This window comes from Natator depressus, chromosome 2 (genome assembly GCF_965152275.1).
Source record: "Natator depressus isolate rNatDep1 chromosome 2, rNatDep2.hap1, whole genome shotgun sequence".
NCBI classification, from domain to species: Eukaryota; Metazoa; Chordata; order Testudines; family Cheloniidae; genus Natator; species Natator depressus.
The window spans coordinates 63,231,743-63,244,708 of NC_134235.1; positions in this window are offsets into that span (position 1 = coordinate 63,231,743).

Here is a 12,966-nt window from a genome sequence, read left to right on the forward strand (position 1 = left end):
AGACTTTTATTTCCTTGGTTTATGGAAGATATATAACAGCAACCTGGACAGTAGCAAGAAAAGGTTTAACTATTGCCCGAGTAGTTGTACAATGAATATGGAGTGTAGTAGGTTGTCATCCACTATGTAGACCAATCACTAAAGGAATACTAAACACATGCTTTGCCACAGATAATTGCTTACAGCATCAGAATGGTGAGACTCATGAATCTTTGATTCCATGACAGGTTCTTGAGGGGACTGTGCTTTAGTGGTAACAGACACATCTGCCCCTGCCCTTTCCCCTCTATTCTGTCCCTGTCCACCTTCTCCCAGTTGCTCATCCTAATCTGCCCCCTTTGGCTCCTTGACCCACTCCCAAGGCTCTCCCTTTGCACAGTTAGACCCAATCTCACCCTCCAAGCTCACTGTCCAAGACCCAGTCTTCCCCCATGGCTACCTCTGATTTCTGTTTTCCCCCCCTTCTCTAGTTTCCATCTTCCACCCAAACACTTTGTCCCAGCCAATCCCAGTCTCCCCTGATTCTTTATCCAAGTCCACCTCCCACCCAGGTTCCTTGTCTGATTGCAGTCTTTCCCCCTTACTCCCAAACCCACTCAGATAGTTGTCCCAGTATCTGTGCCCAGCCAGTCAGCCGTCCTCGCCTCATCTCCTCACCTGATCTCAGTCTCTTGCTGCTCACTGGATCTCATTTCCCCCCACTCACATTCCCCACTCTCACTAGCTTGCAATCCCAGTCTCCTGGCTTAGCAAGTCCCAGTCTCCAACCCAGCTCCCAGTGTCACCTCCATAGCTCCCAATCTCCCCCTACTTTTTCCCAATCTACTCCCTCCACCCCTACTCCATCCATCTTTTGTCCCCACTGCATCTGAGTCAGGCAGTTTCCTCCTTCTGTTCCACACTGCCTCGTTGCCAGGAAAGTTGGGGCTAGGCAGGTATTGAAAGCACAGGGTATTCAGGAGGAACAACTGCAGGTAAAATCATGCAGGCCCAGGCTGGAGCATGCTCAGTCTGTCTGTGGAAATGGTAGATGTGCAGTTTGGTTGGCAGGTAGGAGCTCTGAGGGTATGGTTCATTCTCAGTACCAACAGATTCTTCAGAGAATTTAGCTGCCAATCTCTAATAAGACTCTATTGAGCATGTATGAACTGTGTTTTTTCCCCAAGGCTAATAACTTGCCCAAATTGTGGCAGTTTTTCATGAGCATGAGAAAAAGCACATCCTTGATACCAGGGCAACCTCCCTGACAAGCTTCAACCTCCTGCTCCAAAGTAGGGAGGGTCTAGAGCTTTTCAGTGAAACAGCTACAGGAATTTTTCCTAATCTTGTTCTAAGGAATGGCTGAATCATTTGTGCTGAAATAGGGTTGTTGTTTTTAAAAACAGACACTCAGCAAGGAAAATTTCAGGCTGAATGATATAAATAAGCAATCGAAAACAGGGTCTTGCAATGGGACATGTCCAGTAACTTTAACTATGGGCATCGCCATCAGCACTGCCTACAATTCAGAGGTTACATTCAATTCAAATAAAAGGGGGAGCTTTCACTGCCCCAGCCAAGGGGAAAGGGAGATCTGTGAGGCAGATCCTCTGCTTTTAGCAGAGAATGGTGAGCTGTGTCCATTTATTCACCCCCTTCCTCCAACCCTGTATATTTAAAACCAGGACACCAAGCCGCTTGTAGTCTCTGACCCAGCCACAGGAGCTGGGAGAGGTAAAGCAGCAGTTTCCAGTGGTAGAGGCAAGGAGCTCAGAGTTCAGAAAGAGTCATGTGGCACCCCTGGAAGGCATCTTCATAGCTCTCTGGACACCAGGGGTGTCATCAGACATTTATGTCCTGTACTGAGAGAATTTTTGAATAATAATATACATTCTATTTTTAGAATCCTCCTGCAAGTATCCACTTACTGTACATATAGTAAAAATAATCTACTATACAGTACTTCAGTGGGGATTGCTAACACTATTACATACAATGAACATAATTCTATAGACCACCTTGAGTAGGCAGCCCACTTTCTGAAGTGACCACTTCAAAGGTTTAGTAAGAAGGTGCAGGTTTTACACAGTCACTTTTAAGAGTGATCCAAAATGATCTTTTGATATGATGCTCACTATAATTTGGCTATTGCTATTTCCAGAGGCATGTATGCTTCATTTCAGAAGAAAGCCAGTGAGATAACACAAACATTTGAAAGTAAAATATATTTGCATCAATAACAGAAATCCTACCACTGGACACATATGTGTGGCCTGCATTGACAGAAAGTCACAGGCGAGCAGAATTCAGCTCTTCATGTCACAGGTAAGATTATAAATGGATCCAGCTGGTTACCATCTGGGCTAAAGCAAAAATGTTTATCTTCATACAATATCAGTGGCTGTTAGTAAGCTGTATAACTGGAATTTGTATAGTAGGCAATAACCATTATATTAAGTGTCAATTTAAATTTTATATGAAGCGTTCAATTAGAGTCTGCTTTCACTGACATTAGGTGCAAAACTCTCAGGCCCAGCTCCACAAAATGACTCAGGCATCGCAAAGCTGATTCCCACCAAAGCTGATTCTGATTGAGAGCTGCGATTGGCCGAACCTGTGGATGCTGCAGGTAAACAAACCATCCTGGCCCGCCAGCAGATTTCTCTGACAGGCTGCGTGCCAAAGGTTGCTGATCCCTGGGTTAACGCATTCACCTAAGAGGTAGGAAAACCTCTGTCCAAATACCTTCTCCTCATCAGGCAGAGGCGGGAATTGGACCAGGAGCTCCCACATCCCATGTGAGCCCAGCCACTGGGCTAAAGATTATAAGGGAGGCCTTTCACTCCTGGCTGTATTGTGTGAAGTTGGGCATGCTCTTACCACTTACCAGGTCAGGCTCTCCAAGTAAGACAGGTGGGTCAACATCTATCTTCACCTGACTGAGGATCATGTTGGGACTTCGGTGTGATATAGGTGCCCAGACACCTGCCTGAGGCTTCAGTGTGCATGTCCAGAGGCAGAAAAATAGGGGCCTAGGGAACTTTTACTGCAAAAATGTCGGCATTGAGTGAGTTTAGACACCTACAGGGTTATGCAGCAGCTGCACAGGGCTTTTGTGAATTGCAATAGCATTTAAATCTGGAATTTAGGTACTTAAGTCTCTTGTGGCTCTGGGCCTCCCTGACTTCAAGCAGGATTGGGCCCTTTAAGTGTTAACCAAAACTTGTGCACCAGTCTCTGGTTTTTATGCTGTTCATGTGAATGTTATCCCTGTGCAGAGGACCAGCATAAGACCTATGCACCACTTAACCTGTCAAACTAGGGCTCAGTTGGGTCTTAGGTGGTGCAATGACCTCATGCTTTGCTCTTGGAACAGGTATGAATTTTACCCTTCAGGATTAGAAGTGTTTAAAATAATTAGCAAAGAATCCAAGAGGGGAAGGAGTTTCGGAACACAAATAGCACTAAACTATGTCACTCACTTCTCTGCTGATGCATACACATAGCTACAGCAAATGGCAGCTGAAGGCATTTAGCATTTTAAAGGGTCAGAAGCAATGTTAGTGGAAGTTGCACGTATATTAAGAGGACAGTAGATCTTAAAAAAAAATCCCTCTAGTTTCATTTTGGTTTTTTCAGTGTTAAGTCGCTGGTCTTCAATTTGTAGCAATCAACTGGTGGATAGGAAATTTTTAAAAATAACAATAAAGAAAAATTTGGCATACTCTTGTGTCTTGTCTTGTCTTTCATGAACAAGTTGCTGTACCTAAAACTAATAGTCCAATTTTAATAATAATTGGGAACTCATTCTTTCCCCCTCATCTACAATTATCTGTGTTTATTTCCTTGCAAAGTTAATGTACTGACAGCTCCAGTAGATTAAAAAAGATGCTTAAACTGTTTGAGCCCAATAACTTACAATTCTTAAAGGAACAGTAATGCCTATATCAAATTTCAGAGGATTTCATATATATGTTAGAAGACTTTGAATATTTTTCAAACTCTAAGAATATTTTAAAATATGTACACAATGGGCTATTTTCACTGAATGAAAAAATGTTCACTAGTGAATTGTTGATGTGATGAATTTAATCACAGATAGCCTGATTCTGTCATGCTTATTCATGATGGGTAAAAGTCACCCCTCTGCTGAGTGCTCTCACATTTCCTGTGCACCACATAAGTCCCATGTAATGCCATCCAAATAGGTCATAGGTGGGGCTTAAATAGAGATGAGGCCTTGGGGTGAGCCATCTTCACAGGACGAATTTCAAATGTTAAGCAGTACCACACTCCAAGGAATCTCAATGGGCCAGACCCTCGGCTGATGTGAGTTAGCATAGTGCCATTAAGTTCAGTAGGGATACCCTATTTTAAACGAGCTAAGAATCGGGCCCTAACTGAATTCAATGGAATTATTTATAGGGTAAGATTTTACTCAGCGTGCATGAGGGTGGCAGTATCATGCCAAAGATCAGGAAATGAAATGTTTTTTCACTGGAATGTTATCGCCTTGAACATATGCAATATTTTGGATGGCTAGTTAGGATGCTGTCTTCATTTTTAATATCGGAATTTGTGCAATGTGGATCAGCTGACATTACAGTAAGAAATTAACTCTTGACCTGCCAAATGATTTTGTATGTATTTGGTAACTTTGCTGTGCCCAAGTGCTGTCAACCAAGAGGACAATAAGAAAACAGATTTAGAGTGAAGAATGTCTGGTTATATTTTGGCTGGCCCCATACACAGGTTTCCATAGCAGAGGGGGTGTGAAGAACAGACCCACCACCTTGTGTAGGTCAGGTAAAGCCCCTGTGCTCTGGAGCCCTCTGGGACTGCATACTCCTTACTCTTCCAGGGTGCCCTATGGTCTAAATATAGCTATTGCTGCCTCTCCTTCACACACTGGCATATCACTGGGGGGCATAGGCATCGACTTCATGGGTGCTCTGGGGCTGGAGCACCCATGGGGAAAAATTAGTGGGTGCTCTGCACCCACTGGCAGCCAAGCTCCCCTCCCACCCCACCCCACCTCCTCCTCCCCCCTGAGCACGCCACGTCCCTGCTCCTCTGCCTATCTCCCAGCATTTCCCACCTGGCCGCCACCAAACAGCTGTTTGGCAGTGTTAGCATGCTCCGGGAGTGGGAATGTGCCGTGCTCAGGGGAGGAGGGGAAAAGGCAGGGCCAGAGCGGGGATTTGGGGAAGGAGTTGGAATATTGGCAGGGAGGAGGTAGAGTTGGGGTGGGGACTTTGGGGAAGGGGTTGGAATGGGGGCAGGGAAGGGCTGGGAAGAGGAGGGGCAGGGGCGGGGCCTCATGGAAGGAGTGGAGTGGGGGCGGGGCCAGGGGTAGAGTGGGGGATCAAGCACCCATGTGAAAGAGGGGAAGTTGGCGCCTGTGGTGGAGGGAAGTAAATTATGTTGCACAAAGGAGTGTAGTAGCAGGCATGCTGCCTCTATGTACCCATTTTGTATCCCTGAAGAAGGAATTCCCCTGGTGCTACTCTTGAGGTGTTATTCAGCAATGCTCCTTACTGTAGGCTGTGTCTAAGTACCATAATCTAGCCCTTAATGAATTACAATGCCATCTTATAAAATCTACCATTAGTATTCTGAGATCAGAGCTAATGTTTTTCTCCCTGATCCTGAGATAAAGATCCCTAGTGGAAACCAAGTCTGCAGAGAAGACTTAGGGTGAGGAAATTATCCAGGTGGTAGACAAGCCTAAAGAGAAGGTTTAGAATGGGGTTTCATGTAGAATTATTTTAGAAATACCTTTTTGTTTAAAAACCTGCACTCCAGGAAGGAGGACAGTTTCTTGGTCCTATGAGTGTGTAGTTTTTGTTGGAGCAGTGTGGTTATATACACCACACAATTATGTATTCTGCCTACACTACATTTTACAGAAAACATTCTGGAAATGTTTCAGAGAGGCTTTTAAACTTTTTTATTGGCACTATATTTTTGTATTCTTCCATCTGCCAATCTCAACTTCCTTAGTGCAAGGGGTCCAGTGTCCTGGCCAGGCCTTTAGAATTCACATCCCCTTTTCCCCCACTTCTGTCCCAAATAATCTCAGTTGTTGACCTCAAAGCACAATTATCTGCCTTCTGATTGGAGAGAACTGAAAGGTGAGTTTGATTGAGATCGCTGGAGATGGGGCCAATATCAGTGCACTGTCAGTTGGTTGTTTAATTTGTTGGATAACTGGGGGATGGTTTAGACTGAATTTGTTATTTTAAAATATTTTGTATGTTATTTTAAAACGAATGAAGCACATAAATGTTTGACGCTTTGGCTAGCAACTCTCTAAGCCTATAATAATATTGATGCTAAGGTCTCACATGTGTGCAAGCAAGCATGCATGCGGTATAACCTCAATTATCTGAATGTCACTGGGGATATTGAATAATGTCACATATTTCTGGTTTTGGATAACCGGGAGAGTTTTCAATGAAAAAAACAGATGGGGGACATGACCCCATTTTGGATAGCTGAAGTTTGTGTAATTGGGGTTGAAGCGCATGTATGTGCATACACAGAGAACAAGCGAGATTATGACCCCAATCCTCAGCTGGTGAAAATCAACAGAGCTCCACTGAAGTCAACGGAGCTGTGCTGATTTACACTAGCCAAGGCTGTGGCCTTTGTGTGTGTGTGTATGTATTTATATGTACATAACTGAACAGGAGTTATTTCACTCACCTCTGGGGAGAAACACAGTCAGCAGTTTAACAGCTTACGCTAACACTACGTATCAGGAAATGAAAGTCACAGTAACCCACTGAAACTGCTTCCTAGTGCAAATTCATCTCCTAGGGATCCAGCATTAGAGTTGGGGCCTAAACATTGACAATATTATCTTGCTACTGGTGGGTGCATTTAAATATCTCTGGTGAGCTCCTGTACAATCCACAAAGAATGTATAGCAGATCTAGGGTCCTGCAGCAGCCTGACAGGTTGGAAGCTTTTGTGTTTTCTGCTTGTTAAACCTGGCAGGTCCCTCAGGAGGAGAGGCAGCTGCTGTCCCCATTCCAAATAGGTGCTGATTTAATCATTAAAATGTGTGTTCATCGTACTTTCCCAAGGCCTGACAGTGCACGACAGGTTTAACTACATTGCCAATAAAAAAACGCCTGAAATCATCTGCTGCCCTGACTGGCAGCACCAGAAGCAGATGCAGCAGCAGATCCTAGGACTAACAGGGGCTGTTTAGCAGCAGCTTTGCATTTTTGTATCAGCCAGGTATTTTCATCATTAATAAACAAACAAGAAAAAGGTGGGAGAAGCAGGAGAGAAAAGGAAATGCAAGAGCAATGGCACCTTCTCACTGTCTTATTTGTGTCATTAGCCACTCTTTTGTCAGCTGTTCAGGAGGAGTGGAGAAGGAGCCGCTACTGCAGGCACCCTAGATTTTATGTTCAGAAAGGAATTAATAGGCTTGTTTTCAGAGACCATGGACCTGGAGGAGGGCTGACTGGAGAAATGCCAATGAGCTGTCACTTCATAGATCACAGAGCAGTGGTTCTAGTCCTTTCCTTCCCCTTTTGGCTGGGACTTTAATTGCTCTGAGGGACATGTCTCTCTTGTTCTGTCAGTGTGTGTGTGGACAGATAGTGAGAGACAAAGAATACTGGGTATGTGAATATTCTGTGTGTGTTCCACTATCTATACATGCTCCGATTATATATAGCGAGTTAAAGAAATCCTTAGAATGGAGAATTAATTCCAGCAGAAGTAGTCCCTTTTGCCAGGTGCTACTGAAGTCTGTTCCATAGCTGCCAAGACATCTCTGGAAAGCCAACATAATCCAGAGATTGTTTAACCCTGTGTTTAAACTAAATTGTCATCTATAAATTGGGTCTGGCCATTCAACCCTTAAAACAAGAGCAGGGGTTAGCTTTGGGCCATTTCTGTGGTGATAACTTGGTAGAAAGCTAAATCACCCGTGGCAGACGCTCCCCAGTATAACAGCTACACTTATTACCATTAAGAATAAGCAAAATTATGCTGCATGTAGGATGTTGAGAGAATGTGAGTCGGTGAGGCGGACACTCAAGGTTTGATGTGATGGGAATTTTATAATGTGTACGTGTTGGGGGGGACAAAATAAATGTTTTGTTTTGTTGATTATCAAATTAGCTCTTTCTATCTTTTGGGAAAAGGAAAAATTATTTCAAAGGTGTACAACATAATTTATTGCAAATTATTGTCAAATTTCCAAGTGACCATTTTGGCCTGCCCCTTTTTTTTTGATTGTTTGTTTTTTGGTAGTGCACATATATCTTTTGTAAGGCACATGCTCACTAAATACATCGGGCGCAATCTTCAGCTGGTGTAAATCAGCGTAGTTCCAGTGATTTCAATGCTGCGCTGCTGATTTACACCAGCTGAAGATCTGGCCCAATTTTTGTCTTTATATATACTGAATTCCTACAGAACATACCATTTTTCATAAGGGTTTCGATGGGTTGTCTGATTAAAAATACCACATTCCCAACTGAAATAATAGATTTAGGCCAAGCAGACTAGGTTTTGGTGTTGCAAAACAAAATTAGGGGTAGCTGGGATCCAGACTTTATTTCAACTTAAGCACTCAAGCTCAGCAAGTTCAGATAAGGGGTTCCTTTGGTTCCTTTCTACTGACTGTGGCATACTCAGGATTGAAAACCCTCTCAGTCTAAGACCCTCGTCACTGTAGTATCTGAGTGCCTCACAATCTTTAGTGCATTTATCCTCACAACACCTTTGTGAGGTAGGGAGGTGCCGCCATTCCTATTTTATAGATGGGGACTGAGCTGCAATGGAACTAAGTGCCTTGCCCAGGGCCATACAAGAAGTCTCCTGAATCCCAGGACAGCACCCTAAGCACTGGGACCATCCTTCTTCTAGTAGATGACGACTTGGTGGCCTGCAGAAGCACTTCAGAGGGGACAATTTATTCCATTCTGCACCATGGCTTGAAATGTGCTAGTCATACCCACGATCAAAGAGACTGTCAGTTCTTCTACAACTCTACATGGTAAGTGTTTCCCTTCATTGTTGCTTCTAGGGCAGTTTCCTCATTAAATATTTTAATGGCCCTGAGATAGCCCCGTAGGCACAGCTACAAGAAATCCAGGTATGTTAGGCTGTATCTGTGTTTGAAAATGGTTTCAAGCACATGAACAAGACACCAGGGATGCACAGTATTTCCGAACCCCTTCGTTGTTCATTGTGTGGTTTCTAGTTTCAGAGGTGATGCAAGATAAGTGTTGCTAGGAAAGCAGGAATAGGATTACACGAGGGATTGTGACTAAAATGTGCATTGAATATATGATATCTGAGGATCCTTATGCCATCGTCCAGGACCAGCATTGTACCTCTGCTGTACTTTGTATTTAGATTCCTATTCCATGTTCAGCACTATGGTATCTGAAGAGCTGTTACGTGCAGTGACTATGAAATAAATGTTGTGGAAATGCAAGGGGGATGCATTGGTGAGCTAGCTTTGAAAAGGTGGTTTACACTTAGACCAGTTAACATAAATTAAATCCCTGCTTTTTGGAAGAAAGGCTCTTATAACAAATGTGTAATTTAAGAAGCATTCTCCAATGGAGAAGTTACAATACTGAGGATCAGGAGATCTGGATTTTATTCCTGTCTCTCTTGCAGATACGCTGCATGACAGCGGACAAGGACAAGTCTCTTACCCTATTGCACCTCAGTTTCCCTTGCTGTAAATTGGGGTAAGTAATACTTGCCTACTTGACAGGGGCATTGTAGGAACTAATTTAGTAGGATTTGTAAAGCCCTTGAGACATTACAGAGGGGAAGCACTAAAGAAAAGCAGAGTATTCGTAATACAAACAGGATCAAAATCTTAGGGAATTCAGTTGTATTTAATGTTATTGGTAAGTAAGTTTATTGGCTAACAGGCCATTTCTGTGGACCAAATGCCATTGTGACTTGAAACAGCCACAGCTGATACCACACCCCAAGAGACTGCAAGAGAACCAAGATCATCTGTACTATGCAGGCGCCCCTATTTCTGATTACTGAATCAAAATTCTCTTAGCACATTAATCCATTCAAAGCACATTGACTTCTATTGTTTAGTGGATTCTGCCTGGTGTGCATGGGTTTATTGTTTTGGACTTTAAGGCTGAATCATGCTTGGACTCCAGGTTTTGATAACCCTCCCCTTATATGGAGCAAGACATCATATCTCCCAGTTTGGCAGCACATGGAAGGTGTCCCACATTAATGCCATTATGGTGACTTAACAGTCATGTATGCTCACATAGGGCTGTTGAGATCAATGGAAGTTTTTTCCATTCACTTCAATGGACATTGGGTCAGGCTCATCTCTAGGAGGCTATTTTGGGATTAACCTGAAGAAACTAGAGGACCCACTTTCATTTAGGCTAACAGCCTTGCATAAACACAATGAGGTTGAACTAAAAGCTCTTTCATGGAGTCTGATTATGCATATATTAGGAAGTGGGGCTTCTTTCCTTGAAGAATTGGGGTTTGGTCCTGGCAGACCATGGCATAATTCTAACCTGATGAGGAGGGCTCTTATAGAATGATACTACCCCAGCAAGAGAACAAATTTAACAGTAAACTTATACACCTGACTTTTGCCTGTCTGCACACTAATGACTGGTAGTCAGTTAAGTTTGCTATGCATGTCCTGCACCGCATACTGTTCCTTGGGTGTGCAATTAAAAACTGAGCACAACCACTGCTGAGCTTGCTCAGTGAGTGATTTTCAAACCCTCCTAATGCAGACAAATCAAAATCAATTTCCTTTGGAACTAGATTTTATACTGCTTTCATGCCACATTTCTGCTTTCAACCCTCAGCTGCTGGAAAACCCAGAAAAGTCATAAGAATGCTGTTGCAGTGGAGAATAAATTGGTCAGGAGTGGCCCCAGCTGTTTTGCCAGCCAGGGTGGAAAACAGTTTTTGTGTTCCCCTCCCCCAACATACACACACACACACACACACACACACACCAGAGTGGCTGGTGGGGGAGGGGAAAACCTGAGGGGCTTAGTGATTCAGCGTCTCCTGGAAGTAGGCTGTTGCCTTGGATGCCAGCTTGCCCGCCGCTAGAATCGACCCTGTACATGGCCAAACCATTTTTGCTCAAATTAAAAAAAAAAAATTCTGGATCACTGTAGCTGTCACCAGTGGAGCTAATTTACTTCAGATTATAGTATAATTATCCGTGGTCACAAATATGCAAGCCCAGGAGTTACCAGCCAACTGAATGCATGCAGCACGAGGAAGAGAATTTAGGAGGCTTAACTCTAAACAGTTAAAGGAACAATTGGGATAGGACATATGTGCAACACTTCCTTCAGATCTGATCTACTTCATCCAGTAGTGGACAGTCATGAGTCACTGCCTCAGAGCTTCCCCCCTACTTCAGATAAAGATGGTCTTCAACTTCAGTATAGAGAATCTGGGAGTTGTAGCATTCCATTCCAAGACCTGGATACGGATATATAATTATCTGTCGCTGATGCATAAGGACAAAGTCATTAGGTAAACATAACTGTGTCTCTTCAAATTCCAGCTAAAGACCTTTAACTGCAAAAACACGAGCCTCTCTCTGAGAAACTAAGGCAGCTGTTCCTGTAGCTTGGCTTATAGAAGTTGCTGTTGTACGCGAGTAGGTCTTTCATATTCTATTCCACATACCCGTAGTATTCAAAAGAAGAATCTTCAAGCTCCAGGACTTGCAAAAAAAAAAAAAAAAAAACCACCACACAAAGTATGCATATTCCATGAAATTATTTGGCTAGACACCACCAGACTGCTTCCATCTTTGCCAAGGCTACTAGGACTCAGCTCTCCAAAAAGGAGACAGAAAAGGATGATCCCCTTGACCACCTCCTAGTATTCCTGAAATATATGTCCAGCTAGTTCAGAGCACTTTAGGATACTAAAAATACAAAAGACATTTTATTAGGTGAACAGTTAAGCATTTAGCAAAAGAAATTTGCAGTTCATGTTCAGTATGGGCCATACTGTGATTCCTTTTCTTGGGTTGAATAGTACCTTACACTATAGTGTAAGCCATGGGGCCTGAAACCATAGACAGTAGGGAGTCCACTATTGGCGAACAGCAACAGAGCTGCTTGAGAACTCCAGATGAACAAGCTATGCCATTAGGGTGACCAGATAGCAAGTGTGAAAAATTGGGACAGAGGGTGAGGGGGGAAAATGGAAGCCTATATAAGAAAAAGCCCCAAATATAGGGTCGGTCCCTATAAAATTGGGACGTCTGGTCACCCTATGCACCATAGGGGAGAGAGAGCTCTACTGGCATCTATTGTGAGCAAGGGGAAATGACTAAATGAGCCAGGCCTCATTTGCATGTCTGTTATATGACAGTTTGGGATATTTTGGTCAAAAATTCAGTTAAGTTTTGTGTTAACAATATTGTTATGCCTGCTGGGTAATAGAAGGGCAAGAGAACTGCACCAAATGTGTTTAGGGCGAGTGGTGGCCCTAACCATAACCACAGATGGGTTGTGGTGCCTGGACAAAGCCAGAAAAATAGAGGGTGCTTCTGTAGTGGGAGCAGAACCATGGGGGTAAGGACTCTACTTAGGGTTTTATATGCCACTGAGTCATCATTTTGGGTCATTACAAAACCTAAACTTAATTTCCCTAATACTATTTTCTCCTTACTGTTACTCAGACCTTCTTGTCAACTGTCTGTAATGGGCCACTCTCTTACCACTTCAAAAGTGATTTTTCCTCCCTTTGTATCCTGCTGTTAATTGATTTAACTCGTTAGACTGACCTCACACTTGGTAAAGCAACCCCCCATCCTTTCAGGTATTTATACCTGCTCCTGTATTTTCACTCCATGCATCCGACAAAGTGGGTTCTAGCCCACGAAAGCTTATGCCCATATAAATTTGTTAGTCTCTAAGGTGCCACAAGGACTCCTCGTTGTTTTTGCTGGTACAGACTAACACAGCT